Here is a 24598-nt window from a genome sequence, read left to right on the forward strand (position 1 = left end):
CACATAGGAGAAGTTACGAGCCACATGCAGGGGAAACAAGGAGGTACCCACCAAGGAGAGACTGGCAGGCCTCCGAAGATTCACAGCTATCCCCCTCACATATCGTAGCTGCCAATGCGCTGCGGGAGGGTCCCACTACACAATAGGGGTTGGGCCACACCTGTAGTCTGCAGCCAGTGAAGTTGATTGCTAGCCTTGGTAGTGAACCTGAGGTACGGTTGATGTAGCTGGTGTACCATTACCTTTTCTTGTAGACACAGGAGCAGCCAGGTCAGTGTTGAATTCCACATCAGGTGTAAAGACCACGGGAAAAATGATTTAGGCAATGGGAGTAACAGGAACGGTGCAACAATACCCTTTGAGTAGACCTGCAGAGATTACGATAGGGCCCTTTCAAACCAAACATTCTTTTCTGCTGGCTGCATCGGCTCCAACTAATCTACTCGGCAGAGATCTATTGTGTAAAATGCGGTGTGTCATATACTGTACTCCTGAGGGTGTCGTTTTAGATATTCCTGAGAACCATGCTCAAGAAGCACAAGATATACTAGACACCCCTCAAAGGCTAATGTTGCATTCTACTGTTATAGACACGTGTCCATCAAAGGTAGAGGAAATGATCTCGCAAATACCGGGTTCCCTTTGGACCAAAGATGGACAGGACACTGGATTGATGGCGAATGTAGCTCCAGTAGCAGTACAAGTAAAAGATGGTAGGATAGCTCCAAAAATCCCTCAGTGTCCTCTGAAGCCAGAGGTAGAGTTAGGAGTGTACCCTGTCATAGAGCGACTGCTACAGCAGGGCATCCTAGTCAGGACGTCCAGCACCGCCAATAGTCCCATCTTCCCCGTGAAAAAGAGTGGGGGGAGGGGTTACAGGCTAGTGCAGGATCTAAGGGGGATAAACAAGATAGTTGAGAGTCAATTCCCCGTAGTGCCCAATCCAGCTGTCATCCTCATGCAAATTCCCTCTACTGCAAAATTCTTCACCGTCATTGACCTCTGTTCTGCTTTCTTTTCTGTCCCTCTACACCCTGACAGCCAATACCTTTTTGCCTTTACATACAGGGGAGTACAGTACACCTGGACTTGTCTCCCCCAAGTTTTCATTGACAGCCCGAGTATTTTCTCTCAGGCCTTTCATGACTGTTTACAATCCTTTCAACCTGAGAGTGGATCAGTACTAATACAGTATGTCGATGACTTATTGCTGTGTTCTGACTCACTCGAATCATCCTTGAAAGATATGAAACAGCTTCTGTTTCATCTTTCCCATACAGGACACAAGGTTTCAAAGGATAAGTTGCAGTTGTGCCGGTCCAGGGTCAAATATTTGGTACATTGCTTGACTCAAGGACTTAGACACCTCACCGCTGATAGAATACAGGCGATTCGCGACATGACTCTGCCACAAACTCAGCAACAGATCCACACTTTCCTTGGAATGTGTGGGTACTGTTGAAACTGGATTGCAGGGTTCTCTATACTGGCTTAAACCGGAACGGATCTCTCACACAGATGAGTCCGAACTGGTGTTTGAGAGACTCAAACAGTGTCTATCACAGGCACCTGCATTAGGTATGCCAGATTATGAGAAGCCCTTCGAATTGTACGGTGCTGAAAGTGCTGGGTGCGCGGCAGGAGACTTAACACAGAGACATGGTGATGCCAGCAGACCGGTAGCTTACTACAGTGCACAGTTGGACACTGTAGCGCGGTCTCTCCCCACTTGCTTGCGAAGTGTTGCAGCGATAGCTTTGCTAGTAAGTAAAAGCGAGGATGTAGTGTTAGGACACGACCTGACCATCCATACACCTCATGCAGTATCAGCTTTACTAAACTCCGCCCAAACCAGACATGTCTCATCTGCTCGGTTTACAAAGTGGGAATTATCACTGATGGCCCCGGTAAACATCACCATTAAGAGATGCAGCTCACTTTATCCTGCAACCTACTTGCTAAGTGTGCCTGGACAGGCACAAAGGGTGAAGGATGAGAATGATGGTGAAGGAGGATTTAGTGCAGATACTGATACGCATGATTGTATGGAATACCTGAATCAAACTTTCACTGCGAGACCTGACATCAGTAACAACCCACTGGAAGGAGTAGACTTTACCTTCTACACTGACAGTGGTTGCCACAGACAGACGGAATTGGGAGACTTGTGCACTGGATATGCAGTTGTAGATGACGAAGGTATCATAGAAGCTGAACCCCTTGGCCCACCGCACTCAGCACAAGTTACTGAGTTGGTTGCCCTAACCAGAGCGTGTGAATTGGCAAAGGGCAAGTCAGCTAATATATACACAGACTCTAGGTATGCCTTTGGAGTGGTGCATGATTTTGGGGCCCTATGGCGCCTCAGAAATTTCATGACGGCAGCTGGCAGACCTGTAGCGCATGCATCCCACATCAAAAGGCTTCTGACAACAATACAGGAACCAGACAGAGTGGCTGTTATCAAGTGCAAAGCACACACTTACAACCAAGACCCAATTTCACTTTGTAACCGCCGGGCAGACGAAGCTGCTAAATCAGCAGCAAGCACCCCCATACAGACGAACATCACATCACTGATGACATTTAACACGGTCAACACACAACAGTTAATTGAAATGCAAAATTTGTGTTCCTTTCAGGAAAAGGAGGTCTGGAAGTCGAAGGGGTATGGTCAGGAGTCCTCAGGACTTTGGACAGGTGGACACGGTAAGCCGGTGGCCCCCAGAGCATATCTTCCAAGTCTAGCTGAGGCGGCACACGGTCTGACTCATCTGGGCAAAGAGGGTATGTGCAAGCTGGTAAGAGCCTACTGGTGTGCACCGACAGACGGACCTTTTCAGGTAATACAAATCGATTTCATACAGTTACCACCCTGTAGGAATTTGAAAAATGTGTTAGTATGTATTGATGTATTTTCCAACTGGGTAGAAGCATTCCCTGCTGCCACAAATACTGCTGTGTTCACTGCAAAGAAAATTGTGCAGGAATTTGTGTGTAGATATGGTATCCCTAGAATGATTAAAAGTGATAGGGGTACCCATTTTACAGGTGAAGTCTTTCAGGTCATGTGCAAACTGATGGGAATTAATAGCAAGCTGCATACTCCGTACCGGCCACAGGCGAGTGCAAAGGTAGAGAGTGTGAACAGCACTATTAAGAACAAGCTGAGCAAAGTGATGGCTGAAACTGGATTGCTGTGGCCAGAAGCTTTGCCACTAGTGTTGTACAGCATCAGAACCACTCCCAGGTCTCCACTTAACTTGTCACTCTTTGAAATTCTTTTTGGTCGACAACCTCATGTAATGATAGACCTCCAGGATGATTTGAAATGCAATAATGAAGTGACTGTGAAATATTTGGTTGGGATGAGCCAGCAGCTGAGAAATCAACAAAGAAATCTAAAGCTGGTGATTCCTGACCTACCGAACAGTAATTGTCATGACATTGAGCCTGGGGATTATGTGATGATTCAAAATTTCTTACGCTCAGGTTGCCTCATAGACAGGTGGGAAGGACCATACCAAGTCTTGTTAACCAGCACGACAGCATTAAAGGTAGCCGAAAGAGAGACGTGGGTCCACTCGTCCCACTGCAAGAAGGTCTCTGACCCGGAGAGAACTCGTGACAAAGAGCAAGGTGAAGAGAACCTCGTATCACTAGAGTGTTTGTTCCGGCAAAGTTGAGAGGCAGGACTGTTGAAAGGCACCTGAGCGCGGAGAGTAACAAGACCAAGGACGGTTGTCGCACCATTTTCTTTTTTCACCCCCCCCCCCCCCTGGATTTTCATTTCTTTTCTCCTCCTTATTTTCCTTCTTTCCCCTAACGAAATGGATCTTTCACAAGAGACTGCGTTTCGGGTTCTGCTAGTAATTCTGTTTTTGATCAGGACAATTTGTTTTGGTGAGGGTCCCAGAGAGGTCGAGCAGGGATCTGGAATGGGTTCTGATGGCGAATACGAATTTGTAGGATCTCAGGAGCAACACATCACTCGAGTAAAGGCTGGTATCAGTAAGCGCTCTGGTAGTCATTGAGCTCGGAGGCAATGTGAAGGGTTATTGTCTGATGAATATTGTATTTGTAGGAATTGTGAGAATATAGTCGAGGATGGGTGCATCCAGAGATGTATGTCCAACCTTAATATTGGCATGGACCGCCATCCGTTGAGTGATTACCACTCACTAGTGGGTAAGGTCTTAAACCAGACAGAATGCTGGGTGTGCTCACAGGTACCTCAAGGTCAGAGTAAGCCAGGATTAGTACCATACCCTTTAGCAATAGATGAGGTACTCGAATTACGGGGTGGGAGGCCGGTGGACAAGAAATTCAATATCTCCAGGCCCCCTAGCTTGAAGCTCCACCAGTACCATGTAGACAGGTCCTTATTGTGTTTTAATATTTCCAGTTACCAAAAACCAGGAAATTGGGAAGTGACGTGGAATAACCAGACAATGACTTTTTCACATAGAGCTGATGAGATACCTATTGACTCTGAACTTGTACGCCAGATAGCCAACAGTGGGAGGTATTTTCGGTATAGGTATACACGTGAAAGCAAGACCATGTGGGTTGGAAAAGTATTGTCAGGGTATTGTGCCCATATCATCCAGCCCGATACTTGTACTGAGCAAATGAGAGAACTAGGGATCGGTTTCTTTACATGGAAAGTTTGCAATATGGTGATGTTACATTTCGTCCCCTATGTTCTCCCAGATGATGCCTATTTTATATGTGGGAGAAAAGCCTACAAGTGGCTTGCCCCGAGCTCTGAGGGATTGTGTTATATTGGGAGAGTACTACCGGAGGTCATGACCATAACCCACGATAAAATGAAAGACGTTCTCCGCAGTGCTCAGGCTCCTTATACTCATACTCACTATGAACACATCATCAAGAGACACCTCATAGATAGGGCAGAGCACGCAGCCTCTGATTTGATCCACGAATCCACCGGGATTCAGTTCCTTCTCGCATTAGACATCACCCGTACTGCCATAGGAACTATAAATTATAGGTATATCCATGCGCTAGCAAACTTGATAGATAATATCATTGAGATGTATGATGACACCTTCAGGTATACAGGAAGGGAGTTACAATCCTACAAGAAGGAACTGATCCAGCACAGGATGGTCCTTAATTACGTCACAGCCGTGACAGGTGGGTACTGTGTTACTCTGGCAACTCAATATGGAGTGAAGTGCTGTACATATATTACGAACAGCACTGACGACCCCGATCAGAAGATGGACGAGATCTTGCAGTTGAAGTGGGAGTTCAGGAGGAAGCACAACCTTACCTTAGCGACTGTGGGTAATGAACTGACCGGCTGGGTCTCATGGTTGAACCCACGCAAATGGTTCTCAGGTTTAGAAGAGTGGGCTCAAAATGTCATTATGTGGGGAAGTTTCTCATTTGTATCCTGGGAGTCATCATAATTATTGGAATAATAAACACTCAGAGAAGCGCTACCATTAAACAGTCTAATAAAATTTATTACAGGTTGAGTCTCCCTTATCCAAAATGCTTGGGACCAGAGGTATTTTGGATATGGGATTTTTCCGTATTTTGGAATAATTGCATACCATAATGAGATATCATGGCAATGGGACCTAAATTTAAGCACAGAATGCATTTATGTTACATATACACCTTATACACACAGCCTGAAGGTCATTTTAGCCAATATTTTTTTATAACTTTCTGCATTAAACAAAGTGTGTCTACATTCACACAATTCATTTATGTTTCACATACACCTTATACACACAGCCTGCAGGTCATTTAATACAATATTTTTAATAACTTTGTGTATTAAACAAAGTTTGTGTACATTGAGCCATCAAAACACAAAGGTTTCACTATCTCACTCTCACTCAAAAAAGTCCGTATTTCGGAATATTCCGTATTTCGGAATATTTGGATATGGGATACTCAACCTGTATTAAAAATAACTGACACAATTTCAGTGAAAAAGACCGCTTATCCTGGAGTATTAAACATATAGTATACACCAACCATTTAATGATTACAAATGGTAACACCTAACAGGAACATAACCACTTATATTTCCAATGAATGCTGCAGCAATTCTATATTGGTACTTGGAGGGTTAAGCTCCATGCATGGGCTAATTAATTCACATGAGTTCCTTAGATGCTGTTTAGGAAGTCCATCCACAATGGAGTGTTAGAAATTGGTGATCAGTTTGTATGATTACAATCTCATCCAGATGAAGGCAAATTTTCTACGGGTAGCTTAGATATACATATTCCATAAGTGTGCAGTTACTTTAAAGCTGAATCGCTATTTGTGCAGTCTCATGTAATAAAGCTTACCCGGCCTTTCTATGAAGGAAATTTTCATAGGCACTCTCCTGATGGTGGGCGCCGGCTGTCCACACCGCTAAACAGCGGCACAGAAGGAGGTGTCAATAACACTGGATGAAGACTGCGCTTCACAAGACCACTTCAGAGCGCGGCTGATCAAGACCAGAGAGCCGTTCGCGGCTGATCAAAGTCGAGAGCCGTTCGCTCGTGCTTCCGTGGTAGGAACCGCTGAATGTGCTGCGGGTATGTTGGTGTTGAATACCCAGGATACCGGACAAGACGTCGGGCGGGATGCTTGACGCGTTTCTCAGCCTCGAGCACAGGGGCTGTTTCATCAGAAGTACCGCCTCCATGGTTTTGGGTATCTTTATACACCGGAGCCCTCCAATTACTAAGACACATGTCTGGTGTTGCTCCACTAATTAAAAACTATATCAGATGATTTATACCAACAGACACTTGTTAAAATTAAAACACTCTTGTGTATAGACAGCTGGAGCTAGTTGATCTAATCTTTTTCACTTAATATAGTCGCATGAGAGAGACTCCACAGATGATTCTTTAAAAGTATATATTTCTCTATAGAGAACATAAATAAAATACAAATATACATATATATGTAAAAAATACACATATATATATAATAATAGGTGTCCTATAGCCATTAATTACCATGTTGTTTTGATTTCCAAAAATGGACAGTTCCTAAAATAGCCATGATCTTATAATTACCATAACGGAAGAAACTTTGAAAAAATATATATATATACATAAATGAATATACATAAATAAAATATCAGAGTGAAAACAATTTCTTTCAATCAATCCCTAAAACTATAAGGAGACAAAAATTCGGTATAGAAGCAGACATGTGTTTTATCAGCATAAACTACTGGATCATAGTCTATCACAGCAAATTCTAGTCAAAAATTGTTAATGCTGCATATTACTCTGATTTCTATTCCTATAAAGACTCAAATCCAAAGATGATGCTCCAATATTCAACTACATCCAAAGCCATACTCTATACAACCATATATCAAGATGAATTGGATCGAATAAAGAATAAAGCTATATCCATTAAATGGGAAGGAAAGGAAGAAAAGAAAGGGAAAGAAAGGGGGAGAGAGGGAGATTTAAATATTATTGAGCTCTATGGTGTCATTAAGACCTAAAGGGGTCATGGTTCCAAGTTTGAATATCCAAAATGCCTCTTTACGACATAACTTTGAAAATCTGTCCCCTCCTCTGGCGGATGGAGAAATCTGTTCAATGGCTTGTACTTTTATATCTTTAAGGATCCCCTTAGGGCACATTCTAAAATGACACTGTAGACTATGTGTTCTATTCTCATTAATTAAAAATCTTCTATGTTCCAAAAACCGAACATTTAATGTTCTAGTGGTGCGGCCAACATGATAGACTATGATCCAGTAGTTTATGCTGATAAAACACATGTCTGCTTCTATACCGAATTTTTGTCTCCTTATAGTTTTAGGGATTGATTGAAAGAAATTGTTTTCACTCTGATATTTTATTTATGTATATTCATTTATGTATATATATATATTTTTTCAAGGTTTCTTCCGTTATGGTAATTATAAGATCATGGCTATTTTAGTAACTGTCAATTTTTGGAAATCAAAACAACATGGCAATTTATGGCTATAGGACACCTATTATTATATATATATATATATATATGTGTATTTTTTACATATATATGTATATTTGTATTTTATTTATGTTCTCTATAGAGAAATAATAAGAATTTACTTACCGATAATTCTATTTCTCATAGTCCGTAGTGGATGCTGGGGACTCCGAAAGGACCATGGGGAATAGCGGCTCCGCAGGAGACTGGGCACAAAAGTAAAAGCTTTAGGACTACCTGGTGTGCACTGGCTCCTCCCCCTATGACCCTCCTCCAAGCCTCAGTTAGGATACTGTGCCCGGACGAGCGTACACAATAAGGAAGGATTTTGAATCCCGGGTAAGACTCATACCAGCCACACCAATCACACCGTACAACTTGTGATTTGAACCCAGTTAACAGCATGATAACAGAGGAGCCTCTGAAAAGATGGCTCACAACAATAATAACCCGATTTTTGTAACAATAACTATGTACAAGTATTGCAGACAATCCGCACTTGGGATGGGCGCCCAGCATCCACTACGGACTATGAGAAATAGAATTATCGGTAAGTAAATTCTTATTTTCTCTAACGTCCTAGTGGATGCTGGGGACTCCGAAAGGACCATGGGGATTATACCAAAGCTCCCAAACGGGCGGGAGAGTGCGGATGACTCTGCAGCACCGAATGAGAGAACTCCAGGTCCTCCTCAGCCAGGGTATCAAATTTGTAGAATTTTGCAAACGTATTTGCCCCTGACCAAGTAGCTGCTCGGCAAAGTTGTAAAGCCGAGACCCCTCGGCCAGCCGCCCAAGATGGGCCCACTTTCCGTGTGGAATGGGCTTTTACAGATTTTGGCTGTGGCAGGCCTGCCACAGAATGTGCAAGCTGAATCGTACTACAAATCCAACGAGCAATCGTCTGCTTAGAAGCAGGAGCACCCAGGTTGTTGGGTGCATACAGGATAAACAGCGAGTCAGATTTTCTGACTCCAGCCGTCCTGGAAACATATATTTTCAGGGCCCTGACTACGTCCAGCAACTTGGAATCCTCCAAGTCCCTAGTAGCCGCAGGCACCACAATAGGCTGGTTTAAGTGAAATGCTGAAACCACCTTCGGGAGAAATTGAGGACGAGTCCTCAATTCTGCCCTGTCCGTATGAAAAATTAGGTAAGGGCTTTTATAGGATAAAGCCGCCAATTCTGATACACGCCAGGCTGAAGCCAGGGCTAACAGCATTACCACTTTCCATGTGAGATATTTTAAGTCCACAGTGGTGAGTGGTTCAAACCAATGTGATTTTAGGAATCCCAAAACTACATTGAGATCCCAAGGTGCCACTGGAGGCACAAAAGGAGGCTGTATATGCAGTACCCCCTTGACAAACGTCTGAACTTCAGGAACTGAAGCTAGTTCTTTTTGGAAGAATATTGACAGGGCCGAAATTTGAACCTTAATGGACCCTAATTTGAGGCCCATAGACAGTCCTGTTTGCAGGAATTGCAGGAATCGACCCAGTTGAAATTCCTCTGTAGGGGCCTTGCTGGCCTCACACCACGCAACATATTTACGCCAAATACGGTGATAATGTTGCACAGTTACATCCTTCCTGGCTTTTATCAGGGTAGGGATGACTTCATCTGGAATGCCTTTTTCCTTCAGAATCCGGCGTTCAACCGCCATGCCGTCAAACGCAGCCGCGGTAAGTCTTGGAACAGACATGGTCCCTGCTGGAGCAGGTCCTTTCTTAGAGGTAGAGGCCACGGGTCTTCCGTGAGCATCTCTTGAATTTCCGGGTACCAAGTCCTTCTTGGCCAATCCGGAGCCACGAGTATAGTCTTTACACCTCTCCTTTTTATGATTCTCAGTACCTTGGGCATGAGAGGCAGAGGAGGGAACACATATACTGACTGGTACACCCACGGTGTTACCAGAGCGTCCACAGCTATTGCCTGAGGGTCCCTTGACCTGGCGCAATATCTGTCCAGTTTTTTGTTGAGGCGGGACGCCATCATGTCCACCTTTGGTTTTTCCCAACGGTTCACAATCATGTGGAAGACTTCTGGGTGAAGTCCCCACTCCCCCGGGTGAAGATCGTGTCTGCTGAGGAAGTCTGCTTCCCAGTTGTCCACTCCCGGAATGAACACTGCTGACAGTGCTATCACATGATTTTCCGCCCAGCGAAGAATCCTTGCAACTTCCGTCATTGCCCTCCTGCTTCTTGTGCCGCCCTGTCTGTTTACGTGGGCGACTGCCGTGATGTTGTCCGACTGGATCAACACCGGCTGACCCTGAAGCAGAGGCCTTGCCTGACTTAGGGCATTGCAAATGGCCCTTAGTTCCAGGATATTTATGTGAAGTGACGTTTCCATGCTTGACCACAAGCCCTGGAAATTTTTTCCCTGTGTGACTGCTCCCCAGCCTCTCAGGCTGGCATCCGTGGTCACCAGGACCCAATCCTGAATGCCGAATCTGCGGCCCTCTAGGAGATGAGCACTCTGTAACCACCACAGGAGAGACACCCTTGTCCTTGGAGACAGGGTTATCCGCTGATGCATTTGAAGATGCGATCCGGACCATTTGTCCAGCAGATCCCACTGAAAAGTTCTTGCGTGGAATCTGCCGAATGGTATCGCTTCGTAAGAAGCCACCATCTTTCCCAGGACCCTTGTGCATTGATGCACTGACACTTGGCCTGGTCTTAGGAGGTTCCTGACTAGGTCGGATAACTCCCTGGCTTTCTCCTCCGGGAGAAACACCTTTTTCTGTACTGTGTCCAGAATCATCCCTAGGAACAGCAGACGTGTCGTCGGAATCAGCTGCGATTTTGGAATATTTAGAATCCATCCGTGCTGTCGTAGTACTACTTGAGATAGTGCTACTCCGACCTCTAACTGTTCTCTGGACCTTGCCCTTATCAGGAGATCGTCCAACTAAGGGATAATTAAGATGCCTTTTCTTCGAAGGAGAATCATCATTTCGGCCATTACCTTGGTAAAGACCCGGGGTGCCGTGGACAATCCAAACGGCAGCGTCTGAAACTGATAGTGACAGTTCTGTACCACAAACCTGAGGTACACTTGGTGAGAAGGGCAAATTGGGACATGGAGGTAAGCATCCTTGATGTCCAGAGACACCATATAGTCCCCTTCTTCCAGGTTCGCTATCACTGCTCTGAGTGACTCCATCTTGAACTTGAACCTTTTTATGTAAGTGTTCAAGGATTTCAGATTTAAAATGGGTCTCACCGAGCCGTCCGGCTTTGGTACCACAAACAGCGTGGAATAATACCCCTTTCCCTGTTGTAGGAGGGGTACCTTGATTATCACCTGCTGGGAATACAGCTTGTGAATGGCTTCCAATACCGCCTCCCTGTCGGGGGGAGACGTTGGTAAAGCAGACTTCAGGAACCGGCGAGGGGGAGACGTCTCGAATTCCAATTTGTACCCCTGAGATACTACCTGCAGGATCCAGGGGTCCACTTGCGAGTGAGCCCACTGCGCGCTGAAATTCTTGAGACGGGCCCCCACCGTGCCTGAGTCCGCTTGTAAGGCCCCAGCGTCATGCTGAGGACTTGGCAGAAGCGGGGGAGGGCTTCTGTTCGTGGGAAGAGGCTGTCTGCTGCAGTCTTTTTCCCCTTCCTCTGCCCCGGGGCAGATATGAGTGGCCTTTTGCCCGCTTGCCCTTATGGGGACGAAAGGACTGAGCCTGTAAAGACGGTATCTTTTTCTGCTGAGAGGTGACCTGGGGTAAAAAGGTGGATTTCCCAGCCGTTGCCGTGGCCACCAGGTCCGATAGACCGACCCCAAATAACTCCTCCCCTTTATACAGCAATACTTCCATATGCCGTTTGGAATCCGCATCACCTGACCACTGTCGCGTCCATAACCCTCTTCTGGCAGAAATGGACATCGCACTTACTCTTGATGCCAGAGTGCAAATATCTCTCTGTGCATCACGCATATATAGAAATGCATCCTTTAAATGCTCTATAGTCAATAATATATTGTCCCTGTCCAGGGTATCAATATTTTCAGTCAGGGAATCCGACCAAGCCCCCCCAGCACTGCACATCCAGGCTGAGGCGATTGCTGGTCGCAGTATAATACCAGTATGTGTGTATATACTTTTTAGGATATTTTCCAGCTTCCTATCAGCTGGTTCCTTGAGGGCGGCCGTATCAGGAGACGGTAACGCCACTTGTTTTGATAAGCGTGTGAGCGCCTTATCTACCCTAGGGGGTGTTTCCCAACGCGCCCTAACCTCTGGCGGGAAAGTGTATAATGTAGAGATGAGCGCCTGAAATTTTTCGGGTTTTGTGTTTTGGTTTTGGGTTCGGTTCCGCGGCCGTGTTTTGGGTTCGAACGCGTTTTGGCAAAACCTCACCGAATTTTTTTTGTCGGATTCGGGTGTGTTTTGGATTCGGGTGTTTTTTTCAAAAAACACTAAAAAACAGCTTAAATCATAGAATTTGGGGGTCATTTTGATCCCAAAGTATTATTAACCTCAAAAACCATAATTTACACTCATTTTCAGTCTATTCTGAATACCTCACACCTCACAATATTATTTTTAGTCCTAAAATTTGCACCGAGGTCGCTGTGTGAGTAAGATAAGCGACCCTAGTGGCCGACACAAACACCGGGCCCATCTAGGAGTGGCACTGCAGTGTCACGCAGGATGTCCCTTCCAAAAAACCCTCCCCAAACAGCACATGACGCAAAGAAAAAAAGAGGCGCAATGAGGTAGCTGTGTGAGTAAGATTAGCGACCCTAGTGGCCGACACAAACACCGGGCCCATCTAGGAGTGGCACTGCAGTGTCACGCAGGATGGCCCTTCCAAAAAACCCTCCCCAAACAGCACATGACGCAAAGAAAAAAAGAGGCGCAATGAGGTAGCTGTGTGAGTAAGATTAGCGACCCTAGTGGCCGACACAAACACCGGGCCCATCTAGGAGTGGCACTGCAGTGTCACGCAGGATGTCCCTTCCAAAAAACCCTCCCCAAACAGCACATGACGCAAAGAAAAAAAGAGGCGCAATGAGGTAGCTGTGTGAGTAAGATTAGCGACCCTAGTGGCCGACACAAACACCGGGCCCATCTTGGAGTGGCACTGCAGTGTCACGCAGGATGTCCCTTCCAAAAAACCCTCCCCAAACAGCACATGACGCAAAGAAAAAAAGAGGCGCAATGAGGTAGCTGACTGTGTGAGTAAGATTAGCGACCCTAGTGGCCGACACAAACACCGGGCCCATCTAGGAGTGGCACTGCAGTGTCACGCAGGATGTCCCTTCCAAAAAACCCTCCCCAATCAGCACATGATGCAAAGAAAAAGAAAAGAAAAAAGAGGTGCAAGATGGAATTGTCCTTGGGCCCTCCCACCCACCCTTATGTTGTATAAACAAAACAGGACATGCACACTTTAACCAACCCATCATTTCAGTGACAGGGTCTGCCACACGACTGTGACTGATATGACGGGTTGGTTTGGACCCCCCCCAAAAAAGAAGCAATTAATCTCTCCTTGCACAAACTGGCTCTACAGAGGCAAGATGTCCACCTCATCTTCACCCTCCGATATATCACCGTGTACATCCCCCTCCTCACAGATTATCAATTCGTCCCCACTGGAATCCACCATCTCAGCTCCCTGTGTACTTTGTGGAGGCAATTGCTGCTGGTCAATGTCTCCGCGGAGGAATTGATTATAATTCATTTTAATGAACATCATCTTCTCCACATTTTCTGGATGTAACCTCGTACGCCGATTGCTGACAAGGTGAGCGGCGGCACTAAACACTCTTTCGGAGTACACACTTGTGGGAGGGCAACTTAGGTAGAATAAAGCCAGTTTGTGCAAGGGCCTCCAAATTGCCTCTTTTTCCTGCCAGTATAAGTACGGACTGTGTGACGTGCCTACTTGGATGCGGTCACTCATATAATCCTCCACCATTCTATCAATGTTGAGAGAATCATATGCAGTGACAGTAGACGACATGTCCGTAATCGTTGTCAGGTCCTTCAGTCCGGACCAGATGTCAGCATCAGCAGTCGCTCCAGACTGCCCTGCATCACCGCCAGCGGGTGGGCTCGGAATTCTGAGCCTTTTCCTCGCACCCCCAGTTGCGGGAGAATGTGAAGGAGGAGATGTTGACAGGTCGCGTTCCGCTTGACTTGACAATTTTGTCACCAGCAGGTCTTTCAACCCCAGCAGACTTGTGTCTGCCGGAAAGAGAGATCCAAGGTAGGCTTTAAATCTAGGATCGAGCACGGTGGCCAAAATGTAGTGCTCTGATTTCAACAGATTGACCACCCGTGAATCCTTGTTAAGCGAATTAAGGGCTGCATCCACAAGTCCCACATGCCTAGCGGAATCGCTCCCTTTTAGCTCCTTCTTCAATGCCTCCAGCTTCTTCTGCAAAAGCCTGATGAGGGGAATGACCTGACTCAGGCTGGCAGTGTCTGAACTGACTTCACGTGTGGCAAGTTCAAAGGGCATCAGAACCTTGCACAACGTTGAAATCATTATCCACTGCACTTGAGACAGGTGCATTCCACCTCCTATATCGTGCTCAATTGTATAGGCTTGAATGGCCTTTTGCTGCTCCTCCAACCTCTGAAGCATATAGAGGGTTGAATTCCACCTCGTTACCACTTCTTGCTTCAGATGATGGCAGGGCAGGTTCAGTAGTTTTTGGTGGTGCTCCAGTCTTCTGTACGTGGTGCCTGTACGCCGAAAGTGTCCCGCAATTTTTCTGGCCACCGACAGCATCTCTTGCACGCCCCTGTCGTTTTTTAAAAAATTCTGCACCACCAAATTCAAGGTATGTGCAAAACATGGGACGTGCTGGAATTTGCCCATATTTAATGCACACACAATATTGCTGGCGTTGTCCGATGCCACAAATCCACAGGAGAGTCCAATTGGGGTAAGCCATTCCGCGATGATCTTCCTCAGTTGCCGTAAGAGGTTTTCAGCTGTGTGCGTATTCTGGAAAGCGGTGATACAAAGCGTAGCCTGCCTAGGAAAGAGTTGGCGTTTGCGAGATGCTGCTACTGGTGCCGCCGCTGCTGTTCTTGCGGCGGGAGTCCATACATCTACCCAGTGGGCTGTCACAGTCATATAGTCCTGACCCTGCCCTGCTCCACTTGTCCACATGTCCGTGGTTAAGTGGACATTGGGTACAACTGCATTTTTTAGGACACTGGTGAGTCTTTTTCTGACGACGGTGACCGTGAACTACCGTACTGTACTGTGTCTGCAGCTAATATAGACTGGTTGATAAAGAGAAGATGTCTATGTAACTATGTATGTATAAAGAAGAATGAAAAAAATCCACGGTTAGGTGGTATACAATTATGGACGGACTGCCTGCCGAGTGCAGACACAGAGGTAGCCACAGCCGTGAACTACCGTACTGTACTGTGTCTGCAGCTAATATAGACTGGTTGATAAAGAGAAGATGTCTATGTAACTATGTATGTATAAAGAAGAATGAAAAAAATCCACGGTTAGGTGGTATTACAATTATGGACGGACTGCCTGCCGAGTGCAGAGACACAGAGGTAGCCACAGCCGTGAACTACCGTACTGTGTCTGCTGCGACTGGATGATAAATGATATAAAAAATATATATATATCACTACTGTTGCCGGACAGGTATATATTATATATTATATAATGACGGACCTGCTGGACACTGTCTGTCAGCAGAATGAGTTTTATTTTTATAGAATAAAAAAAAAAAAACACACAAGTGAAGTCACACGACGAGTGTTTAACTTTTTCAGGCAATCACAATATAAGTATACTACTAACTATACTGGTGGTCAGTGTGGTCAGGTCACTGGTCAGTCACACTGGCAGTGGCACTCCTGCAGCAAAAGTGTGCACTGTTTAATTTTAATATAATATGTACTCCTGGCTCCTGCTATAACCTATAACTGGCACTGCAGTAGTGCTCCCCAGTCTCCCCCACAATTATAAGCTGTGTGAGCTGAGCAGTCAGACAGATATATAATATATATAGATGATGCAGCACACTGGCCTGAGCCTGAGCAGTGCACACAGATATGGTATGTGACTGACTGAGTCACTGTGTGTATCGCTTTTTTCAGGCAGAGAACGGATATATTAAATAAACTGCACTGTGTGTCTGGTGGTCACTCACTATATAATATATTATGTACTCCTGGCTCCTGCTATAACCTATAACTGGCACTGCAGTAGTGCTCCCCAGTCTCCCCCACAATTATAAGCTGTGTGAGCTGAGCAGTCAGACAGATATATATAATATTATATATAGATAATAGATGATGCAGCACACTGGCCTGAGCCTGAGCAGTGCACACAGATATGGTATGTGACTGACTGAGTCACTGTGTGTATCGCTTTTTTCAGGCAGAGAACGGATATATTAAATAAACTGCACTGTGTGTCTGGTGGTCACTCACTATATAATATATTATGTACTCCTGGCTCCTGCTATAACCTATAACTGGCACTGCAGTAGTGCTCCCCAGTCTCCCCCACAATTATAAGCTGTGTGAGCTGAGCAGTCAGACAGATATATATAATATTATATATAGATAATAGATGATGCAGCACACTGGCCTGAGCCTGAGCAGTGCACACAGATATGGTATGTGACTGAGTCACTGTGTGCTGTGTATCGAGAACGGATTATAAAGTAAACTGCACTGTCCTCACTAGTAAACTCTCTCCACTCAGTCTCTACACTTCTACAGTAACAGTACTCCTCCTAGTCAGCTCCAGTAAATCTCTCTCAGTCTCTTATAATCTAAATGGAGAGGACGCCAGCCACGTCCTCTCCCTATCAATCTCAATGCATGTGTGAAAATGGCGGCGACGCGCGGCTCCTTATATAGAATCCGAGTCTCGCGATAGAATCCGAGCCTCGCGAGAATCCGACAGCGTCATGATGACGTTCGGGCGCGCTCGGGTTAACCGAGCAAGGCGGGAAGATCCGAGTCGCTCGGACCCGTGAAAAAAAACATGAAGTTCTGGCGGGTTCGGATTCAGAGAAACCGAACCCGCTCATCTCTAGTATAATGCCAATAATTTTTTAGAAATTAGCAGTTTTTTATCGGGGGAAACCCACGCTTCATCACACACCTCATTTAATTCATCTGATTCAGGAAAAACTACGGGTAGTTTTTTCACACCCCACATAATACCCTTTTTTGTGGTACTTGTAGTATCAGAAATGTTCAAAACCTCCTTCATTGCCGTGATCATGTAACGTGTGGCCCTACTGGAAAATACGTTTGTTTCCTCACCGTCGACACTGGAGTCAGTGTCCGTGTCAGTGTCTGTATCGACCTGAGGTAACGGGCGTTTTATAGCCCCTGATGGTGTTTGAGACGCCTGTACAGGTATTAACTGATTTGCCGGCTGTCTCATGTCGTCAACAGTCTTTTGTAAAGTGCTGACACTATCACGTAATTCTTTCCATAAGACCATCCAGTCAGGTGTCGACTCCCTAGGGGGTGACATCACTAACACAGGCAATTGCTCCGCCTCCACACCATTTTCCTCCTCATACATGTCGACACAACGTACCGACACACAGCACACACACAGGGAATGCTCTGATAGAGGACAGGACCCCACTAGCCCTTTGGGGAGACAGAGGGAGAGTTTGCCAGCACACACCAGAGCGCTATATATATATAGGGATAACCTTATATAAGTGTTTTTCCCTGATATAGCTGCTGTATATATTTATCTGCCAAATTAGTGCCCCCCCCTCTCTTGTTTTACCCTGTTTCTGTAGTGCAGGACTGCAGGGGAGAGTCAGGGAGCCTTCCTCCAACGGAGCTGTGAGGAAAAAATGGTGCCAGTGTGCTGAGGAGATAGGCTCCGCCCCCTTCTCGGCGGCCATTCTCCCGCTTTTTTAAGGAAAAATTGGCAGGGGTTAAATGCATCCATATAGCCCAGGAGCTATATGTGATGTATTTTTTTTACTCTAAGCAGCTCAGGAGAGCCACCTAGATTGCACCCTTCTCGTTCGGGCACAAAAATCTAACTGAGGCTTGGAGGAGGGTCATAGGGGGAGGAGCCAGTGCACACCAGGTAGTCCTAAAGCTTTTACTTTTGTGCCCAGTCTCCTGCGGAGCCGCTATTCCCCATGGTCCTTTCGGAGTCCCCAGCATCCACTAGGACGTTAGAGAAATATACTTTTAAAGAATCATCTGTGGAGTCTCTCTCATGCGACTATATTAAGTGAAAAAGATTAGATCAACTAGCTCCAGCTGTCTATACACAAGAGTGTTTTAATTTTAACAAGTGTCTGTTGGTATAAATCATCTGATATAGTTTTTAATTAGTGGAGCAACACCAGACATGTGTCTTAGTAATTGGAGGGCTCCGGTGTATAAAGATACCCAAAACCATGGAGGCGGTACTTCTGATGAAACAGCCCCTGTGCTCGAGGCTGAGAAACGCGTCAAGCATCCCGCCCGACGTCTTGTCCGGTATCCTGGGTATTCAACACCAACATACCCGCAGCACATTCAGCGATTCCTACCACGGAAGCACGAGCGAGCGGCTCTCGACTTTGATCAGCCGCGAACGGCTCTCTGGTCTTGATCAGCCGCGCTCTGAAGTGGTCTTGTGAAGCGCAGTCTTCATCCAGTGTTATTGACACCTCCTTCTGTGCCGCTGTTTAGCGGTGTGGGCAGCCGGCGCCCACCATCAGGAAAGTGCCTATGAAAATTTCCTTCATTGAAAGGCCGGGTAAGCTTTATTACATGAGACTGCACAAATAGCGATTCAGCTTTAAAGTTACTGCACACTTATGGAATATGTATATCTAAGCTACCCGTAGAAAATTTGCCTTCATCTGGATGAGATTGTAATCATACAAACTGATCACCAATTTCTAACACTCCATTGTGGATGGACTTCCTAAACAGCATCTAAGGAACTCATGTGAATTAATTAGCCCATGCATGGAGCTTAACCCTCCAAGTACCAATATAGAATTGCTGCAGCATTCATTGGAAATATAAGTGGTTATGTTCCTGTTAGGTGTTACCATTTGTAATCATTAAATGGTTGGTGTATACTATATGTTTAATACTCCAGGATAAGCGGTCTTTTTCACTGAAATTGTGTCAGTTATTTTTAATAATAAATTTTATTAGACTGTTTAATGGTAGCGCTTCTCTGAGTGTTTATTATTCTGTGTATTTTTTGGGTTGAGGATCAGCACCTCGACCAGGGAAGCTGCAGCCAGAGAACAGTAATCATTCTAGGTGTCGTATAGCCATATTGCCTAGCGCCCACCCATTCTTCCTTTTTTTGATCATAATTATTGGTTTGATATTTAGGTGTGTTCAAATTCTAACACGGCGCTAGCGCAGCACAAATTTGATGAGTCTAAGGAGCGAGGGCGCTGTTATAGCAGCAGATTTAATTTATGACCCCTCAATAGAGACAGCATTATGATAAGGATTGCAAATTAATTTCATGGCCTGTTTCTTTCACCCGTTTTTCTTTGTCTCCCCCTCTGCCCAGATACATCCAACCGGAAAAGACGTCAACCCTACCCAAAATGTTTATATAAATGTATTTTTATATATGTGTCTTACCTTCATCTCTGCAACCTCCAGTTAATGGCACACATAGTCGACAGGTGATATCCACATATACTAGCAATCACATATGTTCCCCCTCCATTTATCATCAACTAAATGTACACCCCATTTGTTGGAAAAAGAAGCCGAAAAGAGCTCGGTAGTGTTTGTTGGCCCATTTACAGATCCTTAATACGGGATGAGAAGGATTTAATGTATACTTCGCAATACCTCGAAGCTTATTTAGAACATATACGGCATGATGATACATGCCCCTCAGACATTGATTCATACATACATGCTTTTACTATCCCACTAGGTCATACAATTCCCACCTATAACTCTTCCCCGATCATCCAAACTTCTGTATATATATTGTATAGATATTTTTCTGTTTATTGATGTTAGTGGCAATTATTGGTGACTGCCAAAGGGTGGACTGTCGAAGTCGAAAAATATTGCAGTATACACATCACGTACAAACTACACACAGATGGCCTCTGTGCGCGTACTTGCTCTGCCGTGCGTGCACACATTCGCAATTTGCGTATGGTCGCTCCCGCGGTCCTGCGTATTAGCACGTGGTATGGGTAATTACGGTAGTGTTTGTAAACGCATGGAAAAGCCATAAACACACATTACATATTTAATCCAAATAGTTCACAATGTACACATAGGGGTATATTTACTAAGATTCGTAATTTCCGAAAATAGGTCAAAGTTCAATCACGAATGACATCGACAGTGTAAAACTGCAACTTTTTGAATTGATTACGATGGATTTACTAAGCTGTCGTATTCGTATTTTTGGTGTTGTCCGATGTCGATGTCATTCGTGGTTTTCTGGTGTATAATGCGGCCGATTTTGTTATTTTGCGGCCGAGTTTAATGTGTTTTTTTTACGAATGCGTCACATGTCTGTTACGGCAGTGTTTTTCCATTACTGCCGCGTTTTTTTCCTAAGTTTCGTTTTTGTCACTTGTCCGTGATTGGTTGTATTCGTGGTGGAGGAGTGTCTGTGTACTTGACTATAAATACGCCCCAAACCGACCGCACCTCGTGGGTTTAGCTAGTGGAGAGGAGAGAGGAAGGTGTTGTTGGTGTTGGAGATTTCTGTGGAGTTTTTTGTGGTTTGGAGGCGGAGTTTTGTGATTGGTGAGTGCTGTACTGTGTGTGTAAGTTGTTTTGTCATACTTGTTGTTCTGTTATTTAAAAGTCTGTTAACTTTTTTGTATTTTGTCTTTTCTTTTCGTCTATAGTCCTTGTTTGTGAGTGAGTGAGTGTTTGTTTGCGTGTGTGTGGTGTGTAGTGGTAGTGGAGGAGTGTGTTATTTGTTTTTTTTTCTCTGTGTTTTTTGTGTTGTCTTAAGATTATGTCACAGTCAGAGGTGAGTGAGAGGGAGGAGGTGAGTGAGAGGGAGGAGGTGAGTGAGGTGGAGGAGGTGAGTGAGAGGGAGGAGGTGAGTGAGAGGGAGGAGGTTAGTGAGGAGGAGGGTGAGGTTGCGGCTGCGTTTTCTAGTGATACTGATAGTGATGGTGTTGTGGCTCCGCAGCCACGCACCAGTACAAGGACGGGCCGCAATGTAAAGTTTAGTTACGCAGAAAACATGGCTCTGGTGCGGGAGCTGATGAAGCATCAGCGCCAGTTGTTTGGTTCAGATGCATCAAAGGTGTCGACCCGCAGGAAGAGTGTCCTGTGGGGGAAGGTTATTGCTGCTGTGAACAGTGAGGGTGTGGTGAGGCGGACCGAGGACACCTGTAGGAAACGTTTCTATGACATAAAACGCCGTGTGAAGGCCAAGATGGCTAAGGAGGCAAAATCTGCTTGTCAAACCGGGGGAGGACCCCCCTTCCGAGCGTCTTATAAAGATTGGGAGGAGCCAATACGTCCGCTGATTCCGCCAGAGGTGGTTTCTGCACTTCATGTCCAAGATTCGGACCGGCCAAGTGCGGATGGTGAGTTTATTTTATATTTATAATTTTTCACATCTGTGCTTTGTACTTTTGTTGTAAAATGTTTCCTGTGTGTTGGTCAACAAATGGGTTGGTGATGTAGTGCAGGCCAATCCACCCTGTGTTTTTCCATCTGTTGTCCAACTACAAGTCCCATCATGCCTGTTATAATGTTTAAACTTAGGGAATGTCAAATGTGTTGGTGGACATGCTGGGAAGTGTAGTTGCACTACATATTGTCAGACATAGGTTGTGGTTGCTTGGTGTATTGTGTGTGTTAGTTATGTTTTTGTACTAATTAGACTCAAATATTTGTTGTGATTTTTCTGGAAACACAAACAATTTGCCTTGTTTTTTGCGGTTTTTGTAGGTTGTAAAATTTAAGATTATATATTTAACAAAACCAACTATTTGTGTTTGTAATTTTTTATCAAAATTTAAAAACAGTTTTTAAAATCATGCAATATTGTGTTTTTGAAAAGCTACGACATATGTGTTTTAAGTAGTCTAATTATGTTCATATCGCCATTCTTCTTCTTTGTACAGTACGCCAGAGAAGCAGCACATCCAGGCCACAGCCAACCCTGCCTAGAGCTGATGATGGTGGGAATGATGGTAAGTTATTTCTGTAACCACATCTTATCCATTAACATAAAACACAAGAAATGTAATGTCAATACTATCACACAGGTTCTTCGTCTGCTCCACGCACACAAAGGCGACAATCACAGGCCAGCCTTACTGTGGCTACAAGGCCACCCAAGAGGCCCCGTGTCCACGCTCCTACTGCTGCTGCTGCTGCTCCTGCTCCTGCACCTGCATCACCCCCCCAAAGGCGCATCTCTGCAGTGGCTGCGGTGCCACCACTGGCACTTTTGGCAAGCCCCCAAAGTGTAGATCCACAATCCCCACAGTTGTCTGGTGAGTAATGTTTGTAATGTTTTTATTTTGTTTGAGGAAAAACAAGGTGAAGGCATAAGGAAGTGACAAAACACTGTTAGGTCGAAGATGATAAAGGCAGCAGTACAAAAATTAAAAGTAATTTTAGACTCCACATTTTGGACATGCTTGCCTTGTGTCATTATCACCTTGAACCTATCACTGCTTTAGAAATGACTTATACCTTCTCCAGGTATTGACATCTGCCCCAGTGTTAGTTTTGTTAAAAATTGTAATAAAAATGTAAGCAACTTTGCTTTAATAATCGACTGCAAGCAGATGCTGTTAGCGTATTGTTATGATGATATGTGTGAAATTACAGTGTCCTGAAACACAAATTTTTTTTGAAAAATATGCTCAACAACACTCCAAACTTCCAAAAAAATGTGAAACTAAATTTGAACAAAATAATTCCAAACAAACCAAATCAATACATACGGCAAAATCCAACATTAAATAACCTGGTTAAGTTGTCATTTTTTGACCACAATCTTAGTGTACTTCTTTACTAAATCCACTGACTGACATGCCCAATGTCTGATTCTAATGTGGCAAACATGGTTATATTTTTTTGTGTTGTGCCAAAGGAACCTTCAGAATGTTGTTTAAACTAACTTTGAGACATAAAAAAAGAGTACATGGAGTGTATACAATAATTTAGAATGTGAAACATACAATTGTCTCCATAAATTCACAAATTAGTAGTATGTGTTTATAGCCACATCAATTCACTAAGAGGTAACCAACATAGTAACGTTTAAGAAGTTAACCATTTAGCTTTTAAATGTATATTATGAAGTAATGCATGTTGCATGACAAATATTGTAAGACCAATGCTACATATGTCTAAAATATTTCCTGTGTCCCACCCCATACAGATCCGGCCATCATGAGTGACGAGGGCCAGCAGTCCCATGGCCAGGAGACGTATACTCTACACCTGCAGCCCATCGACCAAACACAGGCAAACATGACTGAGGACAATCCAGTCCAACCGCAAGCTTCTCAGACTCAACAAATGACCTCAACACCAGGGACAAGCCAAATTCCGCCTGAGTTTTGGTCAAGTTGGGCCGCACAACAGGCACACCACTCTGCGTGTCTCAACACCCAAACACAACACCTGTCTAGTTTGCCCCATCATTTGCCTAAAGTTAGCCGCAACTCTGCCAGACTCATCGTGCAGGTAGGGCGGATAGCAAACACAATGGAGCAGATGAGGGCAGACAATTCTCAAATGCAGGCAACCCATCAGCGCATCATGGATGAACAACTGCGCCAACACCAAACCCTCATACAGATTATCCAGCATAATCAAGTCATAAATGACAATTTGTCGCGAACCATTGCCAACAATACAGCTGCTTATACCCAGCTAACGGCCAGTTTAAATATTTTGAGCCAAAATTTTAGTGCAATGGCACAACAACATGTGGCCACAAGCTCAAGCACAACAACCCCGACCCAAACACCAGTACAATCACCAGTTCGACGATCAAGTCGAAGCCGCACCCACGAACAACCACAAGCCTCTGCACCCAGCACCCAAAAAAAGAAAAGATAATCTGTACTGCACATCATATGCTGGCCAGTTGCAAGTAAAATATATGTGTTCTGAATATATTGTTCAGTATTTTTCAATAAATTATCTAATCAAAATATGTGTATTGGTTAATTTGCAACACACAAACACAAAAATCAGTAATGTATAGTCCAAGATGAATATTGTGACAGGGCGAGAGTGTGCTGTGTCAGGGTGTAGGGTCCGTTTGCCCAAATCATACCGTGGAAAAACACTTAGAACATTTAGTGTGACCATCTGTATAACATGGTCAACATCAAGTTTTTTGCTGTTACATTGGACAATATAAACTAAAAAGCATGGCCAGCCTACTCGGAACATATACAACCTGCAGACCCAGTTGTTTTTCCTGCCTTGGTTTTATTGTAGCATCAGGAAGCAGTGACAAGTATCCTACAGCAAACAATACAGCAGACCCACACACAGTAGCAGCCATTTCAGATTTAGAGTGTGTAGAAATGTGTTGTCTCCACTTTTAAAAGTACCAAACGTCAGGTGTGAGTAATGAACAATTGCCAACACATGTTAAGGGATCATGGAGTGCCACGTTGTAGCACT

The sequence above is a fragment of the Pseudophryne corroboree genome, chromosome 3, assembly GCF_028390025.1.
Source record: "Pseudophryne corroboree isolate aPseCor3 chromosome 3, aPseCor3.hap2, whole genome shotgun sequence".
Classification (NCBI taxonomy): Eukaryota; Metazoa; Chordata; class Amphibia; order Anura; family Myobatrachidae; genus Pseudophryne; species Pseudophryne corroboree.